A 25,524-nucleotide genomic window follows, 5' to 3' on the forward strand; every position below is an offset into this window, starting at 1 on the left:
CCATGGAATTGCTATGGGTCGGAGACAACTCAATGACATAAGAGTATTTGTTAAGTACTTGCTATGTGTCAAGCACTATTCTAAACGCTGGGGTAGTTGCAAATATATTAGGTCAGACACAGTCCCTGTCCCACATGGGGCTCACAGTCTTGCCTTCAGCAAAAGACCCCCTAATAATAATAATAATAATAATAATAATGGTATTTGTTAAGCTCTTACTATGTGTCAAGCACTGCTCTAAGTGCTGGGGTAGATACAAAGTTAACAGGTTGTCCCACATGGGGCTCAGTCTTCATCCCCATTTGATAGATGTGGTAACTGAGACCCGGAAAAGTTAAGTGACTTGCCCGAAGTCCCATAGCTGACAAGTGGTGGAGCTAGGATTCGAACCCATGACATCTGACTCCCAAGCCCGGGCTCTTTCCACTAGGCCACACTGCTTCACCCTACAGCTCAGCGACTTTTGACATTCCTCTCCCAGGCATCTCCCACTTCCGCCCGCCCACCACAAACAAGGAAATGAGTTCAAATAATAATAATGATGGCATTTATTAAGCGCTTACTCTGTGCAAAGCACTGTTCTAAGTGCTGGGGAGGTTACAAGGTGATCAGGTTGACCCACATCGGGCTCACAGTCTTAATCCCCATTCTACAGATGAGGCAACTGAGGCCCAGAGAAGTGAAGTGACTTGCCCAAAGTCACCCAGCTGACAAGTGGTGGACCTGGGATTTGAACCCATGACCTCTGACTCCAAAGCCCGGGCTCTTTCCACTGAGCCACGCTGCTTCAAATCATTTAATCGAGGAGGGATTTCCACCAGCGGGTCATGGAACCTCGGCAAACCCTTCCCTTTTATTCTGCAGTCAGAGTTCTGTGGTCCCCTTTAGCCTGGAAGCTCCGGAGTTTTTTGTTTTGTTTTATTTTTTAAATGGCATTTCTTATGTGCTTACTATGTGCCACTGGGGTAGATACATGGTAATCTGGTAGGACACAGTCCATGTCCCACATTGGGATCACAGTCTTAATCCACATTTTACAGATGAGGTAACTGAGGCACAGAGAGGTGAAGGGGCTTGCTCAAAGTCACACAGCAGACAAGCGGTTGAGCTGGGATTAGAACCCAGGTCCTTCTGGCTCCCAGGCCCGTGCTCAATCTACTATGCCATGCTGCTTCATTGTGGGCAGGAAACATGTCTACTAACTCTGTTGTATTTTACTCTCCCAACCATTTAGTACAGTGCTCTAGCTTTACTTCTATTCATTCTGATGACACCTGTCCACATGTTTTGTTTTGTTGTCTGTCTCCCCCTTCTAGACTGTGAGCCCGTTGTTGGGTAGGGACCGTCTCTATGTGTTGCCAACTTGTACTTCCCAAGCGCTTAGTACAGTGCTGTGCACACAGTAAGCTCTCAATAACTACGATTAAATGAATGAATGAATGCTCTGCACACAGTTAAGTGCTCAGTGAATACCATGGATTTTTTATGGTATTTGTTAAGCACTGACTGTATACCAGACACTGTACTAAGCGGTGGGGTAGATACAAATTAATCAGGTTGTTCACAGTCCATATCCCACATGATGATAATAATAATAATAATAATAATAATGGCATTTATTAAGTGCTTACTATGTGCACTGCACTGTTCTAAGCGCTGGGGAGGATACAAGGTGATCAGGTTGTCCCTCGTGGGGCTCACAGTCTTCATCCCCATTTTACAGATGAGGCCCAGAGAAGTGAAGTGACTTGCCGAAGGTCACACAGCTGACAACTGGCAGAGCCGGGATTTGAACCCATGACCTCTGAGTCCCAAGCCCGGGCTCTTTCCATTGAGCTACGCTGCTTCTGCTTCTCTGATCCCACATGGGGATCAGAGTCTTAATCCTCATTTTACAGACAAGATAACTGAGGCACAGTGAAGTGTCTTGCCCAGGGTCACGCATGGTGGAGCCAAGATTGATTTATTGATCAGCCAAAGATGTTTTTGCAATTTAGGAAGTTCGCATGGCGAATGCTGGCAACCCTGGCCTTTGACTCCCAGCGCCCCCAGAACCCGAAGATGGACAGGGACCATGCTGGACAGGTCAGTGAGAGAGACCTCTCAGCTGTGGTGGTAATGGCAGTGACGGCCTTTTCTCGTCTTCAGCGTCAGCAGAAAAAAATAAATAAATAAATAAAAATAATGGCATTTATTAAGCGCTTACTATGTGCAAAGCATCATTATCATCATCAATCGTATTTATTGAGCACTTACTATGTGCAGAGCACTGTACTAAGTGCTTGGGAAGTACAAATTGGCAACATATAGAGACCGTCCCTACCCAACAGTGGGCTCACAGTCTAAAAGGGGGAGACAGAGAACAAAACCAAACATACTAACAAAATAAAATAAATAGAATAGATATGTACAAGTAAAATAAATAAATAAATAAATGAATAGAGTAATAAATATGTACAAACATATATACATATATACAGGTGCTGTGGGGAAGGGAAGGAGGTAAGATGGGGGGGATGGAGAGGGGGACGAGGGGGAGAGGAAGGAAGGGGCTTAGTCTGGGAAGACCTCCTGGAGGAGGTGAGCTCTCAGCAGGGTCTTGAAGGGAGGAAGAGAGCTAGTTTGGCGGATGGACAGAGGGAGGGCATTCCAGGGCCGGGGGATGACGTGGGCCGGGGGTCGACGGCGGGACAGGCGAGAATGAGGTACGGTGAGGAGATTAGCGGCGGAGGAGCGGAGGGTGTGGGCTGGGCTGGAGAAGGAGAGAAGGGAGGGGAGGTAGGAGGGGGCGAGGTGATGGACAGCCTTGAAGCCCAGGGGGAGGAGTTTCTGCCTGATGCGCAGATTGATCGGTAGCCACTGGAGATTTTTGAGGAGGGGAGCAATATGCCCAGAGCGTTTCTGGACAAAGATAATCCGGGCAGCAGCATGAAGTATGGATTGAAGTGGAGAGAGACACGAGGATGGGAGATCAGAGAGAAGGCTGATGCAGTAGTCCAGACGGGATAGGATGAGAGCTTGAATGAACAGGGTAGCGGTTTGGATGGAGAGGAAACGGCGGATCTTGGCAATGTTGCGGAGCAGAGACCGGCAGGTTTTGGTGACGGCTTGGATGTGAGGGGTGAATGAGAGAGCGCAGTCGAGGATGACACCAAGGTTGCGGGCTTGTGAGACGGGAAGGATGGTAGTGCCGTCAACAGAGATGGGAAAGTCAGGGAGAGGACAAGGTTTGGGAGGGAAGACAAGGAGTTCAGTCTTCGACATGTTGAGCTTTAGGTGGCGGGCAGACATCCAGATGTAAATGTCCTGAAGGCAGGAGGAGATGCGAGCCTGGAGAGAGGGGGAGAGAGCAGGGGCAGAGATGGAGATCTGGGTGTCATCAGCGTAGAGATGATAGTTGAAGCCGTGGGAGCGAATGAGGTCACCAAGGGAGTGCGTGTAGATCGAGAACAGAAGGTGACCAAGCACTGAACCTTGGGGAACCCCCACAGTACGAGGATGGGAGGGGGAGGAGGAGCCTGCAAAAGAGACTGAGAAAGAACGACCAGTGAGATAAGAGGAGAACCAGGAGAGGACGGAGTCTGTGAAGCCAAGGTCAGATAGCATGTTGAGGAGAAGGGGGTGGTCCACAGTGTCAAAGGCAGCTGAGAGGTCGAGGAGGATTAGGACAGAGTATGAGCCGTTGGATTTGGCAAGCAGGAGGTCATTGGTGACCTTTGAGAGGGCAGTTTCCATGGAATGTAGGGGACGGAAGCCAGACTGGAGGGGGTCGAGGAGCGAGTTGGTGTTGAGGAATTCTAGGCAGCGCGTATAGACAACTCGTTCAAGGAGTTTGGAAAGGAATGGTAGGAGGGATATGGGGCGATAACTAGAAGGTGAGGTGGGGTCAAGAGAGGGGGTTTTTAGGATGGGAGAGACATGGGCATGTCTGAAGGCAGAGGGGAAGGAACTAGTGGAGAGTGCGCGGTTGAAGATGGAAGTTAAGGAGGGGAGAAGGGATGGAGCGAGAGATTTCATGAGATGAGAGGGAATGGGGTCAGAAGCACAGGTGGCCGGAGTAGCACTTGAGAGGAGGGAGGAGAGTTCCTCTGAGGATACTGCTGGGAAGGATGGGAGAGTAGCAGAGAGTGTTGAGAGCCGGGGGGTTGGAGAAGGGGGGGAAGAGACTTTGGGGAGGTCGGACCTGATGGATTTAATTTTGTTAATGAAGTAGGAGGCCAGATCGTTGGGGGAGAGGGAAAGAGGAGGGGGAGGAACCGGGGGCCTGAGAAGGGAGTTGAATGTACGGAAGAGCTGGCGGGGGTGATGGGCATGGGTGTCAATAAGGGAGGAGAAATAGTTTTGTCTGGCAGAATAGAGGGCTGAGTTAAGGCAGGAAAGGATAAACTTGAAGTGAACGAGGTTGGCATGGTGTTTAGACTTTCGCCAGCAGCGTTCGGCAGCTCGAACATAAGAGCGAAGGAGGCGGACAGTGGCAGTGATCCAGGGCTGTGGGTTAGTGGTACAAGAGCGGCGAAGGGAAAGGGGAGCGAGTGAGTCTAGCTGAATAGAAAGGGTAGAGTTGAGAGCAGTAATCTGATCATCAAGACTGGGTAGAGAGGAGAGGGCAGCGAGGTGGGGTGTGAGGCGCTCCGAAAGATGGGTGGGGTCCAGAGAGCGGAGATCTCTGTGAGGGAGTGATACGGATTTATAGGGGAAAGGAGTGTGAGTGAGGAGGCAGGTGAGAAGATTATGATCAGAGAGAGGGATTTCAGAGTTGGTGAGGGTGGACACAGTGCAGCGGTAGGAGATGATGAGGTCGAGGGTATGACCAAGTTGGTGAGTGGGTGAGGTGGGGTGGAGGAAGAGGTTGGCAGCGTCAAGGAGAGATAGAAGGCGGGCGGCGGAGGAGTCATTAGGAATATCCATGTGGATATTGAAGTCTCCTTCTAAGCGCTGGGGATGTTACAAGGTGATCAGGTTGTCCCACGTGGGGCTCACAGTCTCAATCCCCATTTTACAGATGAGGTAACTGAGGCACAGAGAAGTTAAGTGACTTGCCCAAAGTCACACAGCTGACAATTGGCAGAGCCGGGGTATGAACCCCTGACCTCTGACTCCAAAGCCCATGCTCTTCTCCACTGAGCCACGCGGCTTCTCTGGTGCAGAAGCAGGCACCTCGGCTGCTGCCACCGCTGGCACCATCCCCACCACTTTGAACTGGAGCCTAGAGAAGCAGCGTGGCTCAGTGGAAAGAGCCCGGGCTTTGGAGTCAGAGGTCCTGGGTTCAAATCCTGGCTCTGCCAATTGTCAGCTGTGTGACTTTGGGCAAGTCTCTGTGCCTAAGTTACCTCATCTGTAAAATGGGGATTAAGACTGTGAGCCCCCCGTGGGACAACCTGATCACCTTGTAACCTCCCCAGTACTTAGAACAGTGCTTTGCACATAGTAAGCGCTTAACAAATGCCATTAATGCCTCGGAGGGAGGTCTGCAGCGTAGCCAGGAACAGGACATCTGGCTGCCTCAGTAAAGATCCCCAGTGTCCCTCAAGGGTCAGTTCTTCCAGGGCCAAGGTGGCCTATGAGGTTACCAGCTGCAGGTCTTGCCAGTTTCCAGACATTGGTGTCACTTTGTGCCAACTGTTGCCTCTGCCCAACATGGGTAACTGTGTCGGCTGGCAGTAGCAGCAGTCCCAGGCATAGAAACCTTACAGAATGAAGAGGAAATAAATCATCTCTTCTTTTTCCCCTTTGCTCCCTATTTCCCTCTCTGTCCCCTCTTTCTTTTTCTCCCCCACCCTTTCCCTCATGGCATAGTGGATAGAGCACAGACATAGGAATCAGAAGGTAATGGGTTCTCATCCCGTCTCTGCCACTTTTGTCTGCTGTGTGGCTTTGGGCAAGTCATTTAACTTCTCTTTGCACCAGTTACCTCATCTGTAAAATGGGGATTAAGACTCTGAGTCCCATGAGGGACAGGGACTGTGTCCAACCCAATTTGTTTGTATCCGCCCCAGCACTTAGCATATAGTAAGGGCTTAACAAATACCACAATTATTATATTATTTATCTTTCCTCTTCCCATTTATCCCTCCTATTTCCCTCTCTTCCCCTTCTTGTTCTCTCTATCTCTCTCAGTCTCTCTCAATCCCTCTCTCCTTCTCTTTCCTCTCTCTCAATTCTCTCTCAATCTCTCTCACAATTCTCTCTCAATCTCTCTCTATCTCGCTCTCTCTCTACACAGACACACACACACACCCATGCCCCCTCCCCCTGCCCAGAAGATCCCACACCATCTTAGGGCTGGGAAAAATCTGGTCATTTATATTTATTCCATTGCTCATGGACAGTTATCATTTACATAGCACCAGGCACTGAATCACTAGGAAATTTAAATGAAACACCTGCAAACCAGACCTGGTTGCTGAATTATTTTCTGACAGTATGTACCAGGACTGCTCCATCAACAAGACAGAGCTCCAGTCTGTTATTTCTCTTATGGTGAATTATAGGAGTTCAGAATTCACATCTGGATCCGCAGTTTCCAGCAGCCTAAAAGTATAGAGCTAAAAAAGCAAAATGCTTACCTCCTTACACACTTAACTTGCCTTACTTAAACATGCGCACCTGCAATTCAGAGTGGTAGTGTAAAGAATGAGAGACAAGGAGATAAAAGAGAAAACAGTGCCAGGTACTACAAACATTAAGCATAAAAACACAACAAGGGACACACTTTTTTGTGCACAATATGGCCAGGACTGCATGTGCAGAACTTTTCAATCTTTCACACGATCACAAGTGAATTTCACCATCAGTCCTCAGACTGCAAACTCTTTATGGGCAGGGGACATATCTACTAATTCCGTTGTATTGTACTCTCCCAAATGCTTAGTACAGTGCTCTGCATATAGTAAATCCTCAATACGTGCTTAGTACAGTGCTCTGCACACAGTAAGTGCTCAGTAAATATGATTTAATGAATAAATAGGATTGATTGGTGTCCTCTAATATGAGAACAACTGTACATATAAGGAGAAACATTGTTGCCTAGTGGAAAGAGCACAGGCCTGGGTTGTCAGGGGACCACTGGGTTCTAATTCTGGGTCTGCCATTTGTCTGTTGTGTGACCCTGGGCAAATCACTTAACTTCTCTGTGCCTCCCAATATATATCTCCAGTCCTGACCTCTCTCCTTACCTGCAATATCGCATTACCTCCTGCTTTCAAGACCTCCTCCAAGAGGCCTTCCCAGACTGAGCCCCCATTTTCCTGTCCTCCCCATCCTCCCCTCTGCCCTACCTCCTTCCCCTCCCCACAGCACTTGAATATATTTGTACAGATTTATTACTCTTAGTGCATATTTACTATTCTATTTATTTTGTTAATGATGTGCATATAGCTATAATTCTATTTGTTCTCATGATTTTGACGCCTGTCTACATGTTTTGTTTTGTTATCTGTCTCCCTCTTCTAGACTGTGAGCCTGTTGTTGGGTAGAGACAGTCTCTGTATGTTGCCAACTTGTACTTCCCAAGCACTTAGTGCAGTGCTCTGCACACAGTAAGTGCTCAATAAATATGAATGAATACATATCTTGCCAATTTGTACTTCCCAAGCGCTTAGTACAGTGCTCTGCACATAGTAAGCGCTCAATAAATACGATTGATGATGATGATGATGATGATATCTACTTGGATGTCCTGCCAACAGCTCAAATTAAACATGTCCAAAACTGAACTCCTTATCTTCCCACACAAATCCTATCCTCCTCCTGTCCTTCCCATCACTGTAGACACCATCACTATCCTCCCTACCTCATCAGCTCATATCCTTGGCCTTGTCCTTGTCCTTGACTCAATACCCTTATTCCACCCAATCTGTCATCAAAGCCTGTTGCTTCTACCATCACCAAATTCCGAAAATCCACCCTTCCTCTCCATCCAAACTGCTACCATACTGATCCAAGCAATTATCCTATCCCACTTTGACTACTTTTCTCCTTGCTGACCATCTTACTATTTTCCACCTTGCTGACCTCCCAGCCTCCTGTCTTTCCCCAGGTCAATCCATAATTCACTCTGCTGCACAAATCATTTATCAATAAAAAACATTCTGTTCATGTCTCCCCACTCCTCAAGCACCACCAATGGCTGCCCATCTATCTCCACATCAAACAGAAACTCCTTACCATTGTCTTACCATTGGTTTACCACTGAGTGCTTTAAAGCACTCAGCCAGGTTGTCCCACCCTACCTCACTTCACTAATCTCCTATTACAGCCCATCCCTCACACTGTGCTCCTCTAGCACCAGTTTACTCACTGTGCCTCAATCTCATCTGTCTCATCGCCGACCCCTTCCCCACTTCATCCACCTAACCTGGATCTCCCTCCCCCTCCATATATGCCAGACCATCACTCTCTCCACCTTCAAAACATTAGTAAGGTCACATCTCCTCACAGCGTCCTTCCAAAGTTAAGCCTTCTTTCATTCATTCATATTGAGCGCTTACTGTGTGCACAGCACAGTACTAAGTGCTTGGAAAGTACAATTTGACAACAAAGAGACAATCCCTACCCAACAACAGGCTCACAGTCTAGAAGGCTCACTCTCCTTTCTGCGTCATTGTCTACGCACTTTAATCTGTGACATTTGGACACTTGATATTCCCCCCATCCCAACCCCACAACATTTATGCACCTATCTATAAATTATATATTATAAATTACGTATTCAAATTAGTATCTGTCTCCCTCTCTAAACCATAAGGTCATTATGGGCAGGGAACATGTCTGCTAATTCTTTTGTATTGTCCTCTCCCAAGCGCTTAGTCCAGTGCTCTGAATATAGGAAGTGCTCAGGAAATATGATTAATTGATGAGTTACCTCAACTGTAACGTGGGGATTAAGACTGTGGGACAGGGACTTTGTCCAACCTGATTAGCTTGTATCTATGCCATTGCCTAGAATAGTGCCTGGCACATAATAAATGCTTAACAAATATATAAATATTATATATCTATAATATATAAGTATATTATATAGATTTTATAAATATAAATATATGGGTATATATGCACATTATATATATATATATTTATATAGGTAGAGAGAGAGGAAAATTTACATTTATACAAAGTGATAGCAAATTCCAGTTTGAGTTTCCAGTACTCTACCAGTCTTGACTATGGAAGGGAGAGTCAACCAGAGGCCTACCCATTCCATTCCTAGCTTGGCCAGTGGCTAACGACTGGAAGGCAATCTGCTTCAAGTCAAAACTCACCTGTGCTGGGCAGCAGCGGCATGGAAGAGAGTCGAGGACAGAGACTCAGGTTTACTGCGTGGAAGGAGGCAATGGTAAACCAATTCCATATTATTAACAAGAAGACTATGGATACATTACTAGAACGATTGCAAATAGAGGAGGGGGGTTCTGGAGGAGATGTGTCCATGGCATCACCGTGGGTCGGAGACAGTGTAAGACAAGACAAGATAGCAAATAGTTAACAGATTAAATTCATTTTAGTTCACTGCTGTCTAGACTTTCCTGTTGATTATTAATTCCCCTCGATATTATGTAACACCTCCAAATACAGGATAAACATCCACCACGCCCAATCAATCCCCAAGTCTTGGATCATATTGAAGATATAACTTCGGGAATTTCCAGAGGCTCCTCTCTAAGTCTAGTGATGAATAAAGAAAATCTTTTGGGTCAGTTGGGTTACAAAGTTAAGGCTGTTAATTCAGAGATAAATCTATGTTTCACAGTAGATATTTTAAAGCAGTGATGTGTTATTGTGTTTTTAATTCATTTGCAGCTCCATCAGAAGACAAAATTATTTTTTCATTCTTTTATTTACCAAAATAGGAGTGTTCTCCTTCATTTATGGAGAACCTCTTGCCAACTGTGAGATCCTAGGAATCAGAGGTCTGTCTGTCGCCTAGTGCCTAAGCACCCACAAAATCTAAAATGAAGGAAGAAACCCTCCACGGTGTCTATTTTGTTACCTGAGTATATTATGCTGACTTTCTTTATACTAAAGAAATGCTAAGTATCCCATAGAATATCAGGCACTGTTACTGTGAACTCAATGCCTTTTCTGATGTTTCCAAAACTAGTTTTCTCAGTCACACTTTATATACCTCAAGTCATACTTGATAGAAATAGCTTAGTGCATGGGCAGGAATTGTGTATATCTGGGCTGCAGTCACATATTTAGCACTTGGAAGAGCTAAGGAGATTTCATTTCACATTCTCTTTCCAGGCCCATTTAGAAAACTGTTGAAGAAGTTGGACCCAGCACTGATCTTTGGGGAACCTCCCCATTTATAGTTCTCTTTTCCCGAAAGTGGTGTTGGTTCCTACCATTTGGTTCTTATTTTTTTCTTTTACCTTTTTGTATACATGACAGACAATTCCTTTCAATCCCATGATTACTTAGATTAAAAAAAATAGCTTTTGGTGTTGTTGTCTAAGGCCTTTTAAAAATAGAAACAGTTTAGTTCCCCTCAATCCACATGCTTGTTGGCCTCTTCAAAGAACTCCAGTGCAATTATTGAGGCTTGATTTTTTCTTACAAGTCAGTTTCCAAGGCCTAAGTGAATCACTTGGTGTTAAACACTTACTATGTGTCAAGTACTGTTCTAAGCACTGGGGAAGATACAAGCTACAACAACAAGCTACAAGAACATCATTTTGTTCATGATGTGCATATAGCTATAATTCTATTTATTCTGACGATTTTGACACCCGTCTACATGTTTTGTTTTGTTGTCTGACCCCCTTCTAGACTGTGACCCCGTTTTTGGGTAGGGACCATCTCTATATGTTGCCGACTTGTACTTTCCACGTGCTTAGTACAGTGCTCTGCACACAGTAAGCACTCAATAAATATGGTTGAATGACTGAATGGAAAGCTAATCAGGTTTGACACAGTCCCTGACCCACATGGGGCTCCCAGCTTTAATCCCCGCTGTACAGATGAGGTAGCTGGGAATGGAGTTATAGATGAGTTAACTGAGGCAGAGGGAAGTGAAGTGACTTGCCCAAGGTTGCACAGCAGGCAAATGGCAGAGTCAGGATTAGAACCCAGGTCCTTCAGATTCCCAGGCCCAAGCTCTATCCACTAGGCTCTGTTGCGGAGTTGGTAGACATGTTAGAGAAGCCGTGTGACTTAGTGGAGGAGCATGGGTTTGGGAGTTGAGGACGTGGATTCTAATCCTGGCTCCACCACTTGTCTGCTGTGTGACCTGTATATATGTTTGTACATATTTATTACTCTATTTTATTTGTACATATTTATTCTATTTATTTTATTTTGATAATAGGTTTTGTTTTGTTCTCTGTCTCCCCCTTCTAAACTGTGAGCCCACTGTTGGGTAGGGACCGTCTCTATATGTTGCCAACTTGTACTTCCCAAGCGCTTAGTACAGTGCTCTGCATACAGTAAGCGCTCAATAAATACGATTGAATGAATGAATGAATGACCCTGGGTAAGCAACCTAAATTCTCTGTGCCTCAGTTACCTAATCTGTAAAATGGGGATTAAGACCGGGAGCCCCACGTGGGACAACCTGATTACCGTGTGCCTACCCCAGCACTTAGAACAGTGCTTGGCACATAGCAAATGCTTAATAAATACCATCATTATTATTATGTTCCCTGCCCAGAACAGGTTTACAGCCTAGAAGATGACCCATCACAATCCACCACCACCACTGGGAAGACAAATCAAGTCTATTTCCTCCTGTTAATAGGGTACCACTCCTCCCCAAACCAGTAACACCCTGCTAAATCTAAACACCTATGTAAGTAGGCAGTCCAATTTTGGTCTCTTGACTACTGAAGGAGCATCAGTGCATTTTTACAGGGTACTCTGTATCTGAGAAACCCTTTTGGGAACTATAGTGCTTGCCATACACACAAAAAATAAATTTATTTTTTTATATTAACGTTCATCTCCCCCTCCAGACTGAAAGCTTGTTGTGGGCAGGAAATCTGTCTGTTATACTGTACTCTCCCAAGTGCTCAGCACAGATAGTGCTCAATAAATCTAATTGACTGATTGATACAATGGGACAGGGGCCTAAAAATGGTTCTTTACTAATTTCCCCATCTGTACTTTTTGGAGAAAGACAGTCCTCTTGGCCATACTTACACCCAGGGAACATCTTGTCATCCATCAATAATCGAGTCAGTGAATACAAATGAACAATCCATCAATCACTGATCCTTGTTGAGTGCTTACTGTGTGCAGCGCACTGTACTAAAATTTATGCAGTAAAGTTTGACTCTTTGGGAGGAATGATAACTTTCAAGCACTTTCAGGAGCTAACTTGTTTATTTCTGCTTACAATGTTGACCTGAAAAAGTTAATGCTCCCAAGATACCCAATTAACCAACAGAGAGTAAATCTTGCCACTGGGATAATTGTTCTAATATTTGTATCTAGACTGCACTTTTGGTAGATGATGATTAAGCGGAGAGTTTCTGAGCAGTGCGCTGAATCATGAGTTAAATTCATTGATTTAAATCAAATCCATCCTGCTATAAATAAAGACAGCTGTTTCCAGTCTACCTCTTTCAAGCCAACTTTCCAAGATCACACAGAAAATTAGGAATCCGAGCCAAAAGAAAGTGGTGGTTTGGTTATGGCCGACCAAGTCCAAGCCGAGCCATTGAAGGTGAGAGGTGATATCCAACCTTGCTGGGATTGCCAAGGCACTCATTCAAAACACTGTCGCTTTGCTCATCCGATTTTCCATCCCTTTCTCCTTCGTTCTCAGAATCTGAGTTGGAGGCTGAAAGCCTTGAAGTTGATGGATTACTAGGTGGAAATGATTAATTTTATTATTTTTATAATAATAATTTTTGTTGTTACTATTTTTGACGTGTAATAAGCCCTTGCTCCGTGCTAAGCACTGGGGGCCAAAATAAATACTAGTATTAGCATTTTTTGAGCACCCACTTGGGAAGTACAGAAAAACAAAGTGATGCATTACCTGCCCACAAATAGCTTACACGCTAACGCTTAGAACAGTGCCTTGCACATAGTAGGCGCTTAACAAATGCCATCATTATTATTAATGGGGGAAGCAAACAAAATATTAACAACACTATCAATTACCTCAATTGATTGGACATGCATACATGCAGAAATATTTATACAAGGAAATCCATTCAGACAGAGCAGTTTGATCTACCACAACTCAGTCAGGCGGTCATTCAGTAGATTGTATTTATCCAGATAGGGACTGTGTCCAACCTAATTTGTTTGTATCCACTCCAGTGCTTATTACAGTGCCTGGCACATAGAGCGTGGGCCTGATAGTCAGAAGGTCATGGGTTCTAATCCCAGCTCCATAACTTGTCCGCTGCGTGGTCTTGGGCAAGTCACTTCACTTCTCTGGGCCTCAGTTACCTCATCGGTAAAATGGGGATTAAGCCTGTGAGCCCTCTGCAGGACAGGGATTTGTATCTCCTAACACTTAGTACGGTGCCTGCCACATAGTAAGTGCTTAACAAATACCATAATTGTTATTATTATTATCGAATACTTACTGTGTGTGCAGCACTGTACTAAGTGCTTTGGAGAGTACAATATAACAATGTAGCAGACACATTCACCTGCCCACAGTGAGCTTCTCTTGGTTCTCCTCCTTTCTGGCAGTTCCTTCTCAGTTTCTTTTCTAGGCCCTTCCTCTGCCTCTCACCTTCTAACTGTGGGAATCCCTCAAGACTCAGTCTTGGGTCTCCTTCTATTCCACATCTACATCCTCTCCCTTGGAGAACTCATTCACTTCCATGGCTTCAACTACCATCTCTATGTGGATGATTCCCAAATCTACATCTTCAGCCCTAACCTCTCTCCTCTGCAATCTCACATTTCCTCCTGCCTTCAGGGCATCTCTACCTGGATGTTCCACCGCCACCTATCAATCAATCAATCAATCAGTTGTATTTATTGAGAGCTTACTGTGTTTCAGAGCACTGCATTAAGCACTTGGAAGAGTACAATATTCCTGCCCACAATGACCTTACAGTCCATAATCAAACTAAACATATCCAAAACAGAACTGCTTATCTTTCCAACCCAAATTACATCCTCACCCTCTTTCCCATCACTGTAGACAATACCACTATCTCACAAGCCCATAACTTTGGCTTTATTCTTGACTCATCTCTCTCATTAAAGCCACACATTCAATCTGCCACCATGTTGCCAAATGGGGTCTCAGCAACCTCCATCAGGGCTCAGGCTTTTTCATGGTATTTGTTAAGTTTTTACTATATGCCAGGCACTGTACTAAGTGCTGGGGTAGATAGAAGGTTGGACACAATTCATGTCCCATATGGAACTCACATTCTTAACCCCATTTTACAGATAAGGGAACTGAGGCCCAGAGAAGTGAAGTGACTTGCCCAAGGTCACACAGCAAACAAATGTCACAGGCAGGATTAGAACCCTGGTCCTCCGACTCTCAGGCCCATACTCTATCCACTAGACTCATTCACGTTGTAACCTCCCCAGCGCTTAGTACAGTGCTTTGCATACAGTAAGTGCTTAATAAATGTCATTATTATTATTATTATTCAGGGAACAGTCAGGGTGTTCATGAGGAGCATTTTTCACCCCACCTCAATCAGAGGTGTTGGCATCCGGATTCTTCCTGTCAAGTAGGAGACCACAAGAAATAAATCAGTCAGGATTTGTTTGGAACATAAGGCTGGAATTTTTCCTCCCAGCCTTCCCCCAACAGCAGTCCATTTTATCTGAATGACTTAGCATCCTACCTGAGGTGTGAAGAGTGGGGTTAGTGAGGCCTGGATAATAAGAATAAGTCATTTGGAAGGAGGATCGCTTCTCCCTGATTGAGATCAGCCAGATTTAAGTAAGAGGAAGATTGTTGATTGATGGCTTTAAAGCTGATGGTAACAAGTTTCTGTTTGATGTGGAGATGTATGTGTGACCATTGGAGGTATTTGAGAAGTGGGGAGACAGGGACTGAAATTTTCTTGAGAAAAATGATTTGAGCAGGAGAATGAAGTATGGACTGGAAGAGGGAGTCACAGGAGGAAGTTAGCTCAACTAGGATGCTGACGTAGCTGTCAAATTCGGAGACAAGTGCTTGAATCAGAATAGTAGCAGTGTGGATGGAGAGGAAATGGCAGATTCTAGAAATGTTGTGACGGTAGAATGGAGAGAATTTGGTGACAGACTGAATATGCAGGCTGAACAAAAAGAGATGAATTGAGGATAACAGCAAGGTTTGGGGCTTATGAGTCAGGGAGGTTGGTGGCATTTGTATACTGCGATGGAAAAGTCACAGGGAGGACAGGATTTGGGCAGAAAGAAGAGGATTTCTGTTTTGGATGATGACGGGGTCACCCAAGTAGAGATATCCTGAAGATAAGAATAAATGTGACACTGCAGTGCAAGGGAAGCCAGAGACATAGATTTGAAAATCACTCACCCTCTAGACTGTAAGCTCCCTTAGGCTAGAGATCATGTCTACCAAATCTATTATGTCAAGCACTTAGTACAGTGCTCTGCACACAGTAAGTGCTCAATAAATATGACTGAATTATGTTCTACTCTCCCAAGCGTTGAGGACAGTGTGCTCTGCACACAATAAGCAGCATGGCCTAGCGGAAAGAGCATGAGCCTGGGTGTCAGAAGACTTGGGTTCTAATCCCAGTTCTGCCACTGGTCTACATTAAAGTCATGTAACTTTGCTGTGCCTCAGTTACCTCATCTGTAAAATGGGAATTAAGACTGTGAGCCCCAAGTGGGACATTGACTAAGTTCGTTTGTTTTTATGGTGCTTAAGTGCTTACTATGTGCCAAACACTGATCTAAGCTCTAGGTTAGACACAGTCTCTGTCCCTCATTCATTTATTCATTCATTCAGTCGTATTTATTGAGCACTTACTGTGTGCAGAGCACTGTACTAAGCGCTTGGGAAGTACAAGTTGGCAACATACAGAGATGGTCCCTACCCATCAACGGGCTCACAGTCTCATGGGACTCACGGTCTTGAGTGGAAAGAGAACAGATATTGAATCCCCCAATTTACAGTTGAGGAAACTGAGGTACGGAGAAGTTAACTGACTTGCCCAAGATCACACAGCTAGCAATTGGCAGAGCTGGGATTAGAACCCAGGTCTTCTCCTAGCTGATTATCTTGTATCTACCCCAGTGCGTAGTACAGTGCCTGGCACATAGTGAACGCTTGGCAAATGCCATTAAAAATTAAGCGCTCAATAAATACGACCAATTGATCCACACAGAGATAGGAGTTGAAGCCATGGGAGCGAATTAATTATCCAAGGGAGTGAGTGTCGGTGGAGAATAAAAAGTGACCCAAAACTGAGCCATGACGGACTCGCACCCTTTAAGGGTGGGAGACAGAGGAGGAGCCTGTGAAAGAAACTGAAATTGAGTGGCCAGGGAGACAGGAAGAGAACCAGAAGAGAGAGTTTCGGTTTCTTTTAGACTGTGAGCCCACTGTTGGGTAGGGACTGTCTCTATATGTTGCCGACTTGTACTTCCCAAGCGCTTAGTACAGTGCTCTGCACACAGTAAGCGCTCAGTAAATACGATTGATGATGATTGATGATTAAGCCAAGATTAGATAGTGTTTCGGGAGAAGGAGGTGGTCATTATGAGAAGCAGCATGGCTCAGTGGAAAGAGCCTGGGCTTTGGAGTCAGAGCTCATGGGTTCAAATCCTGACTCCACCAATTGTCAGCTGTGTGACTTTGGGCAAGTCCCTTCACTTCTCTGGGCCTCAGTTTCCTCATCTGTCAAATGGGGATGAAGACTGTGAGCCCCCCGTGGGGCAACCTGATCACCTTGTAACCTCCCCAGCACTTAGAACAGTGCTTGGCACATAGTAAGCACTTAATAAATGCCATTATTATTATTATTATCAAAGGCAGCTGAGATACCAAGGCAGATTAGGAGCGAGTGGAGGCCATTGGATTTCATATGAAAGAGGTCATTGGTGACTTTAGAGATGGATGTTTCCATGTAGTGAAGGGGCCAGAAACTGGATTGGAGGAACTTAAGGAGAGAATTGGAGGAGAGGAAATGGAGGCAGTGTAAACATATCTCTTGAGGAATTTGGAGAGGAATGGTAGGAGGGAGATGTGGAGAGAATTAAAGGGTGTCATGGGGTTAAGGGAGGGTTTATTTAGGAAAGGGGATACATGAGTGGGTTTGAAAGCAGTGAAGAAGGAGCCGTTGGAAAGCAAGACAGGGGCAAAGGTCAAGCTGCATGAGTGTCATACTGCCTATCTTTGCCCTCTCAGCCGGGAACAGAGAACAATAATAATAATAATAATAATAATAATAATAATAATAATAATGGCATTTATTAAACGCTTACTACGTGCAAAGCACTGTTCTAAGCACTGGGGAGGTTACAAGGTGATCAGGTTGTCCCACAGGGGGCTCACAGTCTTCATCCCCATTTTACAGATGAGGGAACTGAGGCCCAGAGAAGTTAGGTGACTTGTCCAAAGTCACACAGCAGACAATTGGCGGAGCCGGGATTTGAACCCATGACCTCTGACTCCAAAGCCCGGGCTCTTTTCCACTGAGCCACGTTGCTTCTCTAAAAGTGCAAGATCACTCCAGGCAGGCCCATGGGCTTCGATAGCTGAGAGTCTCCATAAGCAACAGTCCTGAAGTTCTTTCTGCTTGAGGGCTGCTCTGATCTCCCCTCCTCGCTGTCCAAGTTTACCTACCCTAATCCCAAAAGAGGAAACAGGGTGTCAACCTGGCCTAGTCGCTTTATTCAGAGAAAAGGTAAAAGAAGCGAGAGAGAAAGCTTGAGGCAGAACACAGGAGTCAAGGGGTTTCCCCGTCCACTGCCGCATCAAACAGAAACCCCTCACCATTGACTCTAAAGCTTTCAATCACCTTGCCCCCTCTTACCTCACCTCGCTACTCTCCTGCAACAATCCAGCCTGCACACTTAGCTCCTCTGATGTTAATCTTTTCACTGTGCCTCGATCTAGTCTATCTTGCCACCGACCTATCGCCCACGTCCTGCTTGGAACACCTCCCTCCTCAAATCCAATTGCTCTCCCCCACTTCAAAGCCTTATTGAAGGCACATCTCCACCGAGAGGCCTTCCCTAGCTAAGCTCCCCTTTCCTTTTTTCCCCCTCTCCCTTGCCCTGTCTTGCTGTCTTCATTCATCCCCCCCCGCCAACCCAGCCCCACGGCACTTACGTACATATCTGTCATTTATTTATGTTAACATCCATTCCTCCTCTAGACTGTAAGCTCCTCGCAGGTAGAGAATGTGTCAGTTATATTGTTATGCCAGTGCTTAGACAAGTGCTCAGCACTTGGAATCAATCAATCAATCAATCAATCAATCGTATTTATTGAGCACTTACTGTGTGCAGAGCACTGGACTAAGCGCTTGGGAAGTACAAGTTGGCAACATATAGGGACAGTCCCTACCCAACAGTGGGCTCACAGTCTAAAAGGGGGAGACAGAGAACAAAACCAAACATACTAACAAAATAAAATAAATGGGATAGATATGAACAAGTAAAATAGAGTAATAAATATGTACAAACATATATACGTATATACAGGTGCTGTGGGGAAGGGAAGGAGGTAAGATGAGGGGGATGAAGGGGGGATGAGGAACAGTGCTCAGCACTTCAAACAGTGCTTTGCACATAGTAAGCACTTATAAATGCCATCATCATCATTATTATTATATCATATTCTCCGAGCACTTATTTAGGTGCTCTGCTCATAGTAAGCACTCAGAAATATGATTGACTGACTGACTGAGACTCCTATACAGCTGACTACAGAGCTCCATGATACCCAGAAGGGCCAGAATAGGGAGGTGGGCCCAGAGCTAATGTCCAGTTGGCCCACTGCTTAGAGCAGAAAGGGGGTCTCTATTTCATCCCTGCTCCAATGCCCGGCCTCCATCAATCAAAATGATTGAGACTGTGAGCTCCACATGGGACAGGGACTGTGTCCAACTCTATCTGCTTGTTTCCACCCCAGCGCTTAGTACAGGGCCTGGCACATAGTAAGCACTTAACAAATACCATCACTATTATTATTATTTTTATTAAAATGGCACTGTTTGAGTGCCTACTGTGTGCAGAGCATGGTAATAAGAGCTCGGGTGAGTCCGTTGTGGGCAGGAACTGTTTCTCTTTGTTGCTGAATTGTACTCTCCAAGCACTTAGTATAGTGCGCTACACACAGTAGGCGCTCAATAAATACGATTGAATGAATACAAAAGGGTAAGATATGATACAGGGCCTTAAGAGACTTAGGAGTTTAATGGCGTTTCTACTACAACCCAGCCGGCACACTTTGATCCCCCTAATGCTAACCTCTAAGCAACCCAGCCCAGAGAAGCAACCCAGCCAACCCTGAGAAGCAGTATGGTGTAGTTGCAAGTCAGAGGACGTGGGTTCCCATCCCAGCTCTGCCACTTGTCTGCTGTGTGACCTTGGGCAAGTCATTTAACTTCTCTGTGCTTCAGTGACCTCATCTGTAAAATGGGAATTAAGACTGTGAGCCTCCCGTGGGACAACCTGATTATCTTGTATCTACCCAGCGCTCAGAACAGTGATTGACACGTAGTAAGCACTTAACAAATATTATTATTATTATTATTATTATTAAGATTGGAGAGAGGCAAGGAGAGAACTGGAGGAGAGGGAGCATAAACATATCTTGTCCTTGGGCAAGTCACTAAACTTCTCTGTGCCTCAGTTATACCATCTGTCAAATGGGGATTAATACTATGAACTCCATATGGGACATGGACTGTGTCCAACCCGATTAGCTTGTTTTTAGCCCAGCACTTAGAACAGTGCCTGGCACATGGTAAATGCTTAATAAATACCATGAAAATATAATCTACTCACTGTATCTCAATTTCACAAGGACCGTGTCCAACCTGATTAGCTTGTTTTTAGCCCAGCACTTAGAACAGTGCCTGGCACATGGTAAATGCTTGATAAATACCATAAAAATATAATCTACTCACTGTATCTCAATTTCACCTATCTCACTGCCAACCTGTTGCCTAAATCTTGCCTCTGGCCTGGAATGCCCTCCCCCTTCATATCTGACAGAAGAACACTCTCCCCACCTTCAAAGTCTTTTTGAAGGCACTTCACCTACAAAAGACCTTTCCCTACTAAGTCTTCATTTCCTCTTCTCCCACTCCCTTCTGCCTTGAAATTGGATTTGCACCCTACAGTCACTCCTCCCTCAGTACTTATGCATATATCCACAATTTATTTGTTTATATTAATGCCTGTCTCCCCCTCTAGACTGTAAGCCCTATGTGGGCAGGGAATGTGTCTTCCAGTTCTGTTCTATTGTATTCTCCCAAGACCTATGTACAGTGATGATGATGACGGCATTTGTTAATAATAATAATAATGATGGCATTTATTAAGTGCTTACTATATGCAAGCACTGTTCTAAGTGCTGGGGGAGATACAAGGTAACCAGGTTGTCCCACGTGGGGCTCACAGTCCCCATTTTACAGATGAGGTAACAGACACAGAGAAGTTAAGTGACTTGCCCAAAGTCACCCAGCAGACAAGTGGCCGAGATGGGAATAGAACCCACAACCTCTGACTCTCAAGGCCATGCGCTTTCCAAGAGCCACGCTGTTAAGTGCTTCCTATAGGTGAAGTACTGTTCTAATCACTGGGGTAGATGCAAGCTACACAGGTTGGACACAATCCCTGTCCCACATAGGGCTCACAGTCTTAATCTCCATTAAAGGATTGAGATAACTGAGGCACAGTGAAGTGACTTGCCCAAGGTCACACAGCGGGATTAGAACCCAGGTCCTTCTGACACCCAGGCCTGAACTTTTTCCACCAGGCCATGCTGCTTCCCAGCAAGCACACAGTTAGCTCTCAATAAATACGATTGATTGATTGAATAATAACTGTGAGTCTAGGCGGGGAGACAGACTTTTCAATCGATTACATCTCGGGCCTAGGCTGTTCCTTCCGTCGAGTCCATAGCTCCTCCACCCGCGGTGTTGCCGCCACTGCGCTCTGGCCTAGGTTCCCTCCTCGTGATTCCGTGTGAAGGAGAGGACGTGTGGGAAAATACGACTTTGAACTAGCTGGATGAAAGCACGCCCTTTCCAAAACATCACTATTCCTCCAAGCTTGTGTAATGCCTTTCTGCAAAGTGCATTTTTGATTCCCAGCAGGTGCAGGGAGTCTCTTTGGCCGGGTCCAGAACATTGGCTATACTTCCATCGCGTGCTGAAGAATGCACCGTCTCAGCCAAGCTTCACCCTCAGTTATTCCCATCCAACTCCCGCTGAAGTCAGGAGTCTGGCCAGCGAGCCAACCTTGGGGAAGAAAAAACCTGCTGGGGCTCCAGGGTCGGGTACAGGGGTGTTTGAGGGTAAGCCTGGCCCCTCTGCATCATCCCCACTTGGCATTTTTTGTTTTGCTTCTTATATTTGTTAAGCACTTACTGTGTACCAGGGACTATACTAAGCCCTGGGGTAGATACAAGTTTTCAGGTTGGATCCAGTCTATGTCCTATATTGGGCTCACAGTCTTAATCCCCATTTTATTCATTCATTCGATCGTATTTATTGAGCGCTTGCTGTGTGTAGAGCACTGTACTAAGTGCTTGGGAAGTACAATTCAGCAACAGAGACAATCCCTGCCCACAGTGATAAAATGGGGGAGGCAGACATGAATTCAAGTAAACAGGCATCAGTAGCATCATTATAAATAGAATTATTGATCTATGCAGATTAATAAAAGTAAATAGAATTATAAATATCAATCAATCAATCGTATTTATTGAGCGCTTACTATGTGCAGAGCACTGTACTAAGCGCTTGGGAAGTACAAATTGGCAACACATAGAGACAGTCCCTACCCAACAGTGGGCTCACAGTCTAAAAGGGGGAGACAGAGAACAGAACCAAACATACCAACAAAATAAAATAAATAGGATAGAAATGTACAAGTAAAATAAATAAATAAATAAATAAATAGAGTAATAAATATGTACAACCATATATACATATATACAGGTGCTGTGGGGAAGGGAAGGAGGTAAGATGGGGGGATGGAGAGGGGGACGAGGGGGAGAGGAGGGAAGGGGCTCAGTCTGGGAAGGCCTCCTGGAGGAGATGAGCTCTCAGCAGGGCCTTGAAGGGAGGAAGAGAGTTAGCTTGGCGGAGGGGCAGAGGGAGGGCATTCCAGGCCCGGGGGAATATATACACATACATACACAAGTGCTATGGGATGGGGAGGGGGTAGAGGAAAGGGAGCAGGTTGGGGTGATGGGGAGGGGAGGGGAAGCAGAGGAAAAGGGGGTCTTAGTCTGGGAAGGCCTCCTGGAGAAGGTGAGCTTTCAGTAGGGCTTTGAAGGGGGGAAGTGTGCAAGTTTGGCAGATTTGAGGAGGTTGGGCATTCCAGGCCAGAGGTAGGACGTGGGCCAGGGGTCGACGGCGGGACAGGTGAGAATGAGGGACAGTGAGAAGGTTAGTAACCGAGGAATGGAGTGTGCAGGCTGTAATGTAGAAGGAGAGAAGGGAGGTAAGACAAGAAGGGGTAAGGTAATGGAGAGCTTTGAAGCCAATAGTGAAAGAGTTTTTGCTTGATACGGAGGTTGATATGCAGCCACTGGTTTGAGGAGGGGGGTGACAGGCCCAGAACGTTTTTGTAGAAACGTTTTACATTTTACAAATGAGGCAACTGAGTCCTACAGAAGTGAAGTGACTTGCCTGAGATCACACAGCAAACATGTGGAAGAGCCAGGATTAGAACCCAGTCCTTCTGACTCCTAAGCTCGTGCTCTATCCACTAGACCATGCTGCTTCTCTAAGAGAACTCCAGGCCTCAGCCAGGCAGCGGGAGTTTCTCCAGCAAGACTGTAGGAAGACAGACGGTTTGGGAGCACCTGAGAGCAGGCATTTTCTGCCGAGGCTGGAACAGCTTTTAACTGTCATCACGAACTCCAGCCGAGCTAATGAGAACCAGAACTCAGAACCGAAAGGGCTTATTTTGAAAATACCTGTTTCTCAAAGATTTTGCCGTCTAAATCAAACCATATGAGGAAGGGCGTACCGTTCTCCCCAGCCAGGTCTGGAACAGAGAGCGGTGCGTCCATAATTTAGGAAACCACCGGGTCTGATAGGGGAACCCGAGTTCAGTTCTGGCCATCGAGGCTCGCCTTACTTTAATCCTGGGGCTCCCTCTGCACGCTTCAGTCTCCCCAGCTGAGAAATCTGGAAAACAGTTCATTGCGGGGGTTTGGAAGGGACTGTGAGAGATCAACTCATTCTGGCTTGTCAAACTCCTGGCCCACCGCGGGCCGCTGATGATCTGCGAAGAGCTTTGCAATAGCTAGCTGAATCGCTACGACCTCAGCAGCTCTGGGTGCGGGGCTGATACGCGAGGCGATCAGAACCAGAAAACCTGTAAGGGAGCCTCTGACACACAAGTCAAGTTGGAAAAGCCTTGAAGACGTAGAAAAGGAGGGCAGGGGCTATGTTGGAACCAGGGGTTTTGGTTAAATTGCTCAAAGGGTGCTCCAGAACCTGGGAAGAGAGGTAACCGAACCCCCACCTTCTGAGCTCTGGGAAAATGGAGATAAAGCATGGAGGCCATCCCCAGGGGAAATACCAGGGCTGTAATCCTAGTTCTGCCAATTGCTTCCTATGTGACCTTGGATAAGTCACTTAACTTCTTTGTGCCTCAGTTTCCTCAACTGTAAAATGGAGATTAATAATAATGATGATGATGGCATTTATTAAGCGCTTACTATGTGCAAAGCACTGGTATTTGTTAAGCGCTTACTATGTGCCAAGCACTGGGGGGATACAAGGTAATCAGGTTGTCAATCAATCAATCAATTGTATTTATTGAGCGCTTACTTTGTGCAGAGCACTGTACTTAGCGCTTGGGAAGTACAAGTTGGCAACATATAGAGACAGTCCCTACCCAATAGTGGGCTCACAGTCTAAAAGGTTGTCCCACGTGGGGTTCACAGTCTTAATGCCCATTTTACAGATGAAGGAACTGAGACACAGGGAAGTGAAGTGACTTGCCCAAAGTCACACCGCTGACAATTGGCGGACCCAGGATTTGAACCCATGAGCTCTGACTCCAAAGCCCGTGATCTTTCCACTGAGCCAGGCTGCTTCTTTAAATACCTGTTCCCCCTCCTAATTAGACTGTGAGCTCCAAGTGGAGACTGTGTCCAACTTGATTAACTTGTATCTACCCCAGCGCTTAGGATAGTGCTTAATGCATAGTAAGGTGCTTAACAAATATAATAGCAATAACAGTAGTAATGATAATAAACAAAATAATAGAGTTGGTAGACATGTTCCCTGCCCACAAGGACCTTACAGTCTAGAAGAACAGGGAAACTCTAGACCCAATAAACAATCTTAATAGGTAGCATAAAACCATTAGAATTGCTTAAACAAGCAAGTATGGTGTTTGTGGTGAGTCCGCAGGTCTCACATCCCCAGACTGTGAGCCCACTGTTGGGTAGGGACTGTCTCTATATGTTGCCAACTTGTACTTCCCAAGAGCTTAGTACAGTGCTCTGCACACAGTAAGTGCTCAATAAATACGATTGATTGATTGATTAAAGCAATGGTATTTATTGAGAAATTACTGTGTTCAGAGCATTGATCTAAGCGCTTGGGAGAGTACAACAGAGTTAGCAGACATGTTACCTGCCCACAACAAGCTTAGAGGTTCTTCAGCTCTGAATATCTTCAGCTTGGTCTAAAACCCGATGCCAACATTGCCACCACATCTGATAATCTCCTCAAGGACTGACTGATATTGATTAATCTGATTTTCTGCTTCCTTGTCTATAGTTTCATTTGGGCGATTTGGTATCTTAGAGAGTGTCGGGCCGGAGTGAATGAATTTTCATGAGCTGCTAGAGAAGCACGGTGGCCTAGGGGAAAGAGCACAGGGTGGCCTAGTGGGAGTCAGAGTACCTGGGTTCCAACTCCAGCTCTGCCACTAACCTACTGTGTGACCTTGGTCAAGTCACTTCACTTTTCTGTGCCTCAGTTCCTTCATCTGCAAAATGGGGATTCAATACCTGTTCTTCCTCCTTCTTTGCCTGTAAGCCCCATGTGTGACCTGATTATCTTGTGTCTACCAACAGAGCATAGTACATTGCTCTGCACACAATAAGTGCTTAAAAAATACAATTGAATGAATGAGTGAATGAAAGAACTAAACCCTTATTTCCTCTTCTCCCTCTCACTTCTGTGTTGCCTTTGCACTTGGATTTGTACCCTTTGTTCTCCCCTCCCTCAGCTCCACGGCACTTATGTACCTATCCATAATTTATCTATTCATATTAATGCCTATAACCCCCTCTAGACTGTAAGCTCATCATGGGCAGGGAACCTGTCTACCAACTCTGTTATATTGTACTCTCCCAAGTGCCTAGTATAGTACTCCGCACACGGTAAGTGCTCAATAAATTCAACAGATGGATTGATTAATTCAGTC

The sequence above is a fragment of the Tachyglossus aculeatus genome, chromosome 4 (genome assembly GCF_015852505.1).
Source record: "Tachyglossus aculeatus isolate mTacAcu1 chromosome 4, mTacAcu1.pri, whole genome shotgun sequence".
NCBI classification, from domain to species: domain Eukaryota; kingdom Metazoa; phylum Chordata; class Mammalia; order Monotremata; family Tachyglossidae; genus Tachyglossus; species Tachyglossus aculeatus.